Source organism: Trachypithecus francoisi, unplaced genomic scaffold (assembly GCF_009764315.1).
Source record: "Trachypithecus francoisi isolate TF-2019V2 unplaced genomic scaffold, Tfra_2.0 Lachesis_group15, whole genome shotgun sequence".
Taxonomy (NCBI): Eukaryota; Metazoa; Chordata; class Mammalia; order Primates; family Cercopithecidae; genus Trachypithecus; species Trachypithecus francoisi.
The window spans coordinates 18,175,708-18,185,191 of NW_022681460.1; the positions used below are offsets into that span (position 1 = coordinate 18,175,708).

At 33.9% G+C, this 9,484-nt stretch overlaps 1 protein-coding gene across 4 annotated transcripts in view; it reads right to left on the minus strand.

Moving 5' to 3' along the window:
* Positions 1 to 9,484, minus strand: part of CEP85L (centrosomal protein 85 like) — a 247,426-nt gene that overhangs the window by 70,734 nt on the left and 167,208 nt on the right. The window lies entirely within an intron of this gene.

The following is a 9,484-nucleotide window of genomic DNA, read 5'->3' on the forward strand; positions in this document are numbered from 1 at the left end:
AGTATGCCATCAAAGTAACATTTCAAAATGTGTATAGGTGAAACAGAGACACTTTTACAAGTAAACACTTTTTATGTATCTTTAGTAGCCGCCAAACTCAGGGAGCACTGGGAAGGCCTCATTCAGATGTTTTACTTAAAAATGCATATGACACACTGTTCTTTGGGGTTTAGAGAATAAAACAATAGTTTACCAGCCAAAGAAGAACTATAACCCTAATGTAGGCATGTAGACCCTAACCATATAGATTTATAGACCCAGAAAACATACCATAGGTACCTCTTATTGGAAATGACAAGTTTCCACTCTTAAAATTGAGTGTGGATAGCAGGCATCTATAACAATCCCAAACACACGCTACTTAGATGAAATCCAGATACTATGAAAAGTTGCCAAAATATGTCAGTTAATGGCCAAACATGCTCCTAATAAAAGTTTACTGTAGTGCCGCTGAAAATAGTTCAGAATTCTTTGGCCTGGATAAATACTGTTAAATTTAGATAGTCCAGTGCTACCACACTTGACTGGAATATAACCTCTGCGGTTCTTCAAGTTTGTTATCTCTCCTTCACTTGCCTTGTCTCTGAGCTTATTCATCACTCACAACATGTCACGTAACACAGCAAATCTTCCTCTGTTTCCTGGAATAGTCTATCTGAAGAGATACTCTACGAGTGCTTTCGGTAAAGGAATCACACCTTAACTAAAAGGTAAATAAATTAACAAAGCTCAGTAATGAAGATGAAAATAATACAAATAACATAAAATTTAAAGAATCTTTATTCACCAAGAGAAGGAAAATATGAATTGTTATTACTAAAAGAACTGTGCATTTAATATAAAATCTCCATCTTAACTAAGCCCTTGTAATTATTTATGGAGTGCATTATTACATATTTCTCTAAAAACAACAAAAAAATCCTTCTATCAGTCACCCCTTCCTCAATGACTCATTATACTGAAGTCTGCATCTTGACCCTCTAAGTTTATATTATAGAAGAAACTGTTTTTAATAATCTAATTATTTCTTCAATGTGTTTTTATCACTAACTCTGTAAGCTTTTTGACATCCTAATACGATTTACTGAAATAACAATTCAAGTAAATTGAGTTACTTGAAAGGTAAAAGAACCTGAAAAAAATGATAAAAAGAAACTGATTATATATATATATATATATAACATCTTAAAAATGCATATGCATGAAGATAAAGGGAACTCAAAGTATTTCTGATTTCCAACATGCTAAACAACTAAATTACTATTATCTCTTTTCTTTTGGAGGGAGAAACATATTTCCTCGTAAAAATCAATGCAGTTTATATCTCATCTGTTAGTATTATCATGTCTAAAAAAATTCCAACAAACGAGCCATGCATGTAACATGATCTCATTACAATCATAGTGCAAAAGTGAAGAGAAGAAATGGTTTATCCAAGACAGACAGTAACTTACTTTCTTTAAGCAAATCAATTAGAAGATTAGGCAAAACAAATGAAGCTTGTTTTCAAATTAAGGTTAATCATGGACTTTACTTATAAAACAAACAGAATGTAGTGTTTTCCAAGCATTTTGTTGCTATAACTTACTTTTTAAAATTTAAGATAAAATATAAACAGAATTTAATGAATCAAATCCCTTGTAATTAACAAACCAGAAAACAAAAATGGAAAAAAATTAATAATAAAATTGACATTTTATGAAAACAAGCATCTATGAAACTGAAATAAAAGAAGTTTATCAAAATGAAGTACTTAATACAAGGTGGTTCTATTTCGGATCTTGCCCCAGGTTATGAATAGCAAATGTGCTACACTATATAACCAGCTTCTACTAAAAGAAAGCTATAGCACAGGTGCTAACATTTTAATTTATTTTAAAAATCAGACTAACAGCATATATTTAATCAAGTCTTCTATCATATTCTCAAGGGATAAAAATATTTGACAGTCATGCACTGCATAATAATGTTTCTATAAATGCTGCACCCTTAAGATTATACCACATTCTTATTGTATCTTTTCTATATTTAGATATATTTAGGCACACAATAACACTGTGTTACAAATTGTTTACAGTAGTACAATAACATTCTGTACAGATTTGTAGCTTAGGAGCAAATACCATATAGCCTAGGTGTGCAGTCGTTAGTCGGCTATACCAGCTAGGTTTGTGTAAGTTCACTCTATGATGTTTACACAATAAAGAAATTGCCTCATTTCCCAGAATGCATTCCTGTCATTAAGTGACAAATATGTTAAGGGACCAAAGCACTGCCTACATTATCTTGAAATGTAGCAATGAATTTTTCTAAAAGGATATAAAAGAAACTATTTTTTACTTTTTTTTGTTAAATTTTAAGTTCTGGGATACATGTGCAGGACATGCAGGTTTGTTACATAGGTAAATGTGTGCCACGGTGGTTGCTGCACCTATGAACCCATCACCTGGGTATTAAGCCCCTCATGCATTAGGTATTTATCATGATGCTCTCCCTCCTCCAAAAAAAAAAAAAAAAAAAACTATTAAAGGGAGCTATCTTGAGGAGAGAGAGCATGCTTTTACTTTCTATCAATTGGGATTTATCTGAATTTTCTTACCATTTACATATTTTTTTTTATTTTCTATCTCTGCAGTTATGGGTCACTAATGTTTTCTTCTTTCATATGTTAAAAATACCATATTTAAAATGGTCTCAGGAGTCAACAATAATCTCATGGTGAAACTGCTGAGTGGAGTTCAGACAGCTCCCTGTATATGCATAGGTCATAAAACAGGAACAAGTTGATTGCTGATGCCGATGTCTTTTTTTTATCTCCAGAGTCTAGTTCATCACTGGTCTACAGTACACAATTAACAAAAAGAGGATAAGTAGCTAGAACACCCTAGGGATATTTATCAGCCTTTAAAAAAATCCAAAAGTATTTCCAACAGCAAAAACAGGTATTGTAATTAGCATACTATAATAGTAATTATGGCAGTGGTTCCTCTCCTGTATCATGAGTTTGTGCCCTGATACTCAGCACAGCACCTGACAATGTTTATTAACTACTGACTGGTATGAAAATTTGGAGATTTCTACAGAAGGTTACCATTCTGTTAGCAATGATATGGGTAATAGTAAGAAATATCTACACTTAAAAGATTATAGCTCAAAGATCAGCATGCAAACCTATGTTTGATTAAAAATCATGCTTTCTGGCCAGGCACAGTGGCTCACACCTGTAATCCCAGCACTTTGGGAGACCAAGGCGGACGGATCACAAGGTCAAGAGATTGAGACCATCCTGGCCAACATAGTGAAACTCTGTCTCTATACTAAAAATACAAGAATTAGCTGGGCGTGGTGGCGCACACCTGTATTCCTAGCTATGAGGGAGGCTGAGGTAGGAGAATCGCTTGAACCCGGGAGGCAAAGGTTGCAGTGAACCAAGATCATGCCACTGCACTCCAGCCTGGCAGAAGAGCGAGACTCTGTCTCAAAAATAAATAATAAACAAACAAACAAATAAATAAATCATGCTTTCTGACCTTTCAGGTCTAGCCTCATTTTAGTCAGACCTAGGAAACTTTGACTAATCTGCACAACTAATTTTAGTTTGCTATAATATAGACATAAATTTGAAAGACAGTCTTCAATGGCCATACTCTGTTCTATTTTGGAAGTGTGAAGTTTCAAGAGCATATTTTTATTGTCTAACATTCATTATATGGACTCATACTTATCCAAATAGTGAATTTTGGGTTATTTTATTTTTTTAAGTTAGCTAAGGGAAAAAAAATCAATGTATTAATACTGGAGTCAACAATCAACTTTTCAGACATCCACAGTATCCTCAATTAAGCAATAAGTCCATTGAGAAAAGAATACATTAACAGGGCAGCCTTATAAATGACTTTGCCAAAGGCATCCTCTTGATCCTAATGTTGGTCCTGGAGCCCACTCATCATCTTTGACCAACTCAAGGGCAAACTGAATCAGCAGATGATGAGATGTTCATGTCCTTTTGCTATGCTATGCAAGCTTTTAATGTGGAGATGAGTTAAGGATGAAGTACAGCTTTCCTGAAATATAGCAAAACCATGTACAACTCTCAGTAGCTTAATTAAGTTGCTGGCAAAAAGTTACAATGCTTACATATTAGGAAGTTGGGTTTATTTCCACTGGGACATTTTTACATCTTTTGCTTTATAAAGTAAATATGAATTCCACATATCAAAATCTATTTTCATAACCTTCTCAAGAATGTATCTATGCTGAAAAATCAAGGGTCAGTTGTAATTTTACTATACAAACTTAAAGAGGGCTGTGTAACTGAAGCATAGAAGCCATTACGCTTTAGAGGTTCCCACCTGAAGCAATCAAGAACCTATCTTAAATGTTGATATTATCAAAGTCTTTAAATAAAAGCTCAGATCTACATTAAGGTAGGATTACCTCCCCCTCATCCTTAAAGCAGGAGCACTGATCAAAAAGCCACTTGATCTAAACTAAAAGTGCAATTTCTTTAGTTGCTTAGTTGGTATAGTCATGTCACTCAGGATGTTTACTAATTCAGAGTTTAATTCTCACCCCAAAAATGTGTATTTTTAGCTCATTTTCTCAAAGAAGTTTCTCTAAAGAAATGTAACTGACCAAATCTCGAAAATTATTACATTTCAAATACAAATCAAATTCATTCACGAGCCTGATCACCCTTACGTGCACTAATGTTTAGGAATAACAAGTTTACAGAACCAACAGAAGAAGAATGAGAATTTCTCAGATTTATTTACATAGATGGTAATCATAGTGTTGTTTTTTAAGGTTTATAATGGCAAAAATTATATCCCCTGATATGCAATAAGACAATTCACAAATTATGGTGTATTTATATGCCAAACTCACATTTACATAGTAAAAATAAGTCATTAAAATTTGTAACATATATTTTTAATAAATAGCACATAAAAATACCCAAACATATTTAAAATTATTCTTCAATGAACAGGTGATGTTTTAGGGTTTTTTATAGAGTTTTTGAAAGCTTAACATGCCTGAAAACAAGGACTTTTTTTTTAAACTGCATTCCTTACCTAACAAAGTGCCTGACAACCAGTAAACCAGTAGTTTAACTAAAGAAACTAATTAAAAGCTGACTTTTTGTGAAATTTACACGTCTAATTATTTTTAAAAAATTAGCTAAAATTAATAGCTACTTTAAAAATAACTACATTTTTCAAGCTAGTTTAGTATAATCAGAACATTTAGGCTTCAAAATGACTTTAGAAATTAATTCAATCTGACATCCATTTATTTATGAGAAAACTACAGTACAGAAAGATTTATTTTCTGAAAATCACAGAGTAAGGTAGTGAGAGAGGACAAAAAAATGAGAATGACAGTTTCAATTCAACTCCTTATTAATATTCCTTGACCAACCTACAACCACTCCAGAAATCTCTTATGGTTAAACAAACCTATGGAAAGCCATTTTTTTGGACTGAGCCTTAATTGCCCACACAAAACCAGAATGGAGTCACTCTGGTTTGTTTTGAACTCAGTCTTAACAGACCGGACCAAACAAGAATGGAGCCACTCCTGCTGGGAGCCACATAATCAAACTGAACGTCAACATCAGCAAGTTTTCCAAAAACAACAGGATATTCACAGCAACCAATAGGAAAGGGCCCAGTTTACCTGAATTAGCATGATAAAGAAGTCTGTTTTAACCTTATAAGTAACTTATAATAACCAATTCACTTTTTGTTCCTTCTTTCTTTAGCCTCTTTCTGCCTAGAAAGCCCACCTCCTCCACTTAGCTCATCTGATGGCCTACTATAGAGATACTGCCCAAATTCATGAATCATTAATCAAAGCCAATTAGATAATTAAACTCAATTTGTTGAAATTTTGTTTTTTGATGTTACACACATGTCAGAGTGTGAACAAGTTAAAGAATTAAGTGCCAGAAAAATCTCAACTTTTCAGAGGCAATCATTAGGGACAAAGAAAATTAGTTTATCTAAGTTTCTGAGGGCCTTTATTCTCTCTTCTTTCAACTTACCCTTTTTATGAGTTCACTTGTAATGGAAAAACAATATTCTAAATATTCATTAACTATAAAAATATCTTATTGAGCCTTCAAAGGGATAAGCAGTGTGTAGAGCTTAGAAAAAATAAATCAGTCTCTATTCATGAAGTTTATGACAAAGAAAATAAATATACCTATATAATATAGAAAGTCCCCCTCCAACTTCAGATTTATCTGATTTTTCTGAATTATAAGAGATATTCACTTATTACTTATATAATTAGAAATTAAGAACAAGACAGGGCTTCTCCCCACCTACTTCTGAATAATGAAGGAGTTCTATAAGAACAAGACAGTAAGGAAAATATTTCAGATAGAAGAAATAACATATAATGGCAGAGTTGTCAAATTGTTATGGGAGGCATACATGGCAATGGACAGATCAGGAAAGAGTTTTTTTTTATAATTCTGTAAAGAGTGGGTTTTTCATCTTGAAAGAGAAATCAATGAAAAGTTCTTAGCATATGAATGACAATCAGATGTGCACTTGGATATCAGAGTAAAAACTGAGTAGAAAAGGGTCACGACAGAGGGTAGAAAAACTAGTTAATAAACCTCTATGAAAGTTAAGAGGACAGCTGGTCAGGCTATGAGAACAAAGACTTGTATTTCACAATCTGCATTTGGTTTCTAAGTGAATGGGGAGTCTGGTAGAACCCAGAAAAGGCATGAGCCTCCAATTTCAATTTTGTATCAAAATCAGTGATAGTGGCACCACAAAGTTTGCGAATGCGAGGAGCTCAAAGGGCTGAGATATCAACTACAAAGATAAGAAATTTAATGTGTCTGGAGAAACACTACAACCATTAAATTGAACTGGAACCTTCTTAACAATGTAACAGCATCATGATCTGGACTCTATAGAATTTTGAAGCAAGTATCTGGAGACCTAAGGGTTGGTTTTTGCTGTTAAATTTGTTTTGTGATATATGTGTTTCCCTTTGTTATTTTTGGCTTTGGTTCTGTTTCCTTTGTACAAAACATACACTTCTCTTAGAAGTCATACTGCTTATTATTACACATGCTCGTTTGACTCAATTGGGAATTTCTTTTTCTCCTGGTGTTATCTTGCACTAGTGGTTACCTTCCACATGTTAAATTTTCATTTCCATATGACTTGTACACTGATGAACAACAATTTCCTTGAAGCCACATAGCATGCTATAGCATTTCTATCACTTAGAATGTTTAACAACTTTCCAAAAATTATGTAGACCTCTTTGAGTCCTTTTCTTAATCCATCTGGCCTCTCTTGACTCTCTTCTCCACCCCTCATCAAGATAAGGAAAGAGAATTTGTCCAGAATTCAGATACTTATGAAAAAATAAAATGTTTGGGTCTCCAGATTATCTGGCAAATCAAGTGAAAAGTGAAACTAGCTCCCCAAAATGACCTAGTTTACTTTATCATTGGGTTGGATTCACAGCTCCCCCCACCCCAGTTAATGAGTAAATCTTATTTTCTCCTCCCTATTGCCCTAGGGAGAGAATTTCCATCCTCTCAATCTCAGACCACTATTCTCATTCGTAGTTTTGCTTAGATGTTTTTTGAACCAGGCCTTTCCCCTATGTAGCTTTAAAATTTAAGATGGTAATTATCAATAAGCCCTCAAGTACCCTCAAGAGCTAGGTAAAATCTTCCTCCTGGGTGTCTAGGAGATCTAATCTTAAAAAACTCCTTATCTTTGATGTATTGTGGACATCACAAAAATTGATTTGAAGCTTGCATTTTACTGTATATCTGTCTAAATATTAAAATGCTTTAATTTAGTCATCACTTAAGTTCTGGTCAAAAATTTCCAAAAAACTGTTCTATCTTGAAGCTTCTTTGCCCTCCAGATACACCACTACAGATTGGAGTTTAAATACTCAATGTAAAAGATTACTACATACATCACAGTGTCCTTTACAAAAAGTAATACAGCCGGGTGCGGTGGCTCACACCTGTAATCCCAGCACTTTGGGAGGTCGAGGCGGGCATATCATGAGGTCAGGAGTTTGAGACCAGCCTGGGCAATATGGTGAAACCCCGTCTCTACCAAAAATACAAAAATTAGCTGAGCACAGTGGCACATGCCTGTAGTTTCAGCTACTTGGGAGGCTGCGGCAGGAGAATCGCTTGAACCCGAGAGGCGGAGGTTGCAGTGAGCCGAGATCGCACCATTCACTCTAGGCTGAGTGACAGAGTGAGACTCTGCCTCAAAAAAAAAAAAAAAAATTAGTAATACTTTTGAGGAATACATTTAAAATGCTACAAAACTATATAAAAACAAAAGTAAAGACATGAACCCAGGATTCAGTTAAAACTGAGGAAATACTAAATTTCATTTAGAGCTTAGTAAAAATAAATTTGTAATTATTTTCCCATCCAACTTCAAAGACACTTTACCCTTAAGAATCCACCTTCTAAAGGAAAAAAGAAAATAAGTACTAACACTAAATGAACACCGTTGCAGGATCTCTGATAATCACTATGTACACTTCGTGTCACTAAACCATCACAAATACTACTGCACAGATTAGGCTGTTTAAGGAAGTTATTTGTATAAAGTCATGTGACCAAAAATACATTCAAACTATAGTGTGACTCCAAATGAAGACTGCGACAAAGCACCTCAAAAAAAATTTCCAGCCTCTAGTTGAGGAATCATTGAGGGACAGTCTACTGATAACACTATAACTCATTAATACTCCTATTAAACAACTTTCTGTTTGGGCAATAAAAACAATGTTTAGTTAAAACGAAAATATAATACTTCCTAGAGTTCCACGTGGGATCACCATCATCGTCATCTTCACTAGCTAACCCAGAGGAAAAAGGTAAACACAAAAACTCCCCACTCTTATACCAATATAAAAGTTAATTTTTGAATCCATTTTCCAACTATGTCACACACAGTTGTTAGTTTCCTTCTAAGGTGTGTATATGCCTATGTATACTTTTGAAGTAAACTTGTAAACTCGTGGTAACTAGGGCATATTTTATTCAATCTATGGCAGCTTCTTGGTTTATCCAACTAAGTATTACTAATTCCATTTTCTTAGAATGAGAAGTTCTTAGAACAATGATCTATCACCTAAATTTCAAATGAATGTATAACTGGTAGACAAATTTAAAGCAGACTTTCTAAAACTATTAACAGTGCTCAAGAATGCACCTATTTACATCTTTAAAATTTCTTAGTTACTACAGGCTACTCTAATGAAAGCTATATTCAAATTATAATTTTTTCCCACAATATGCCAAGAGATTAGGAATTATAAACAGACAGATCTGGATTTGAATCCTCAGTCTGTTCTTTAGCAGTTGGTTATCTCTGACAAATTACTGTAAACCTCTTTAGGTTTCTAGGTTTTATATTATCAATCATCATTGGTAACTGATGGCACTGAGAGATCCTCATTATGTAAG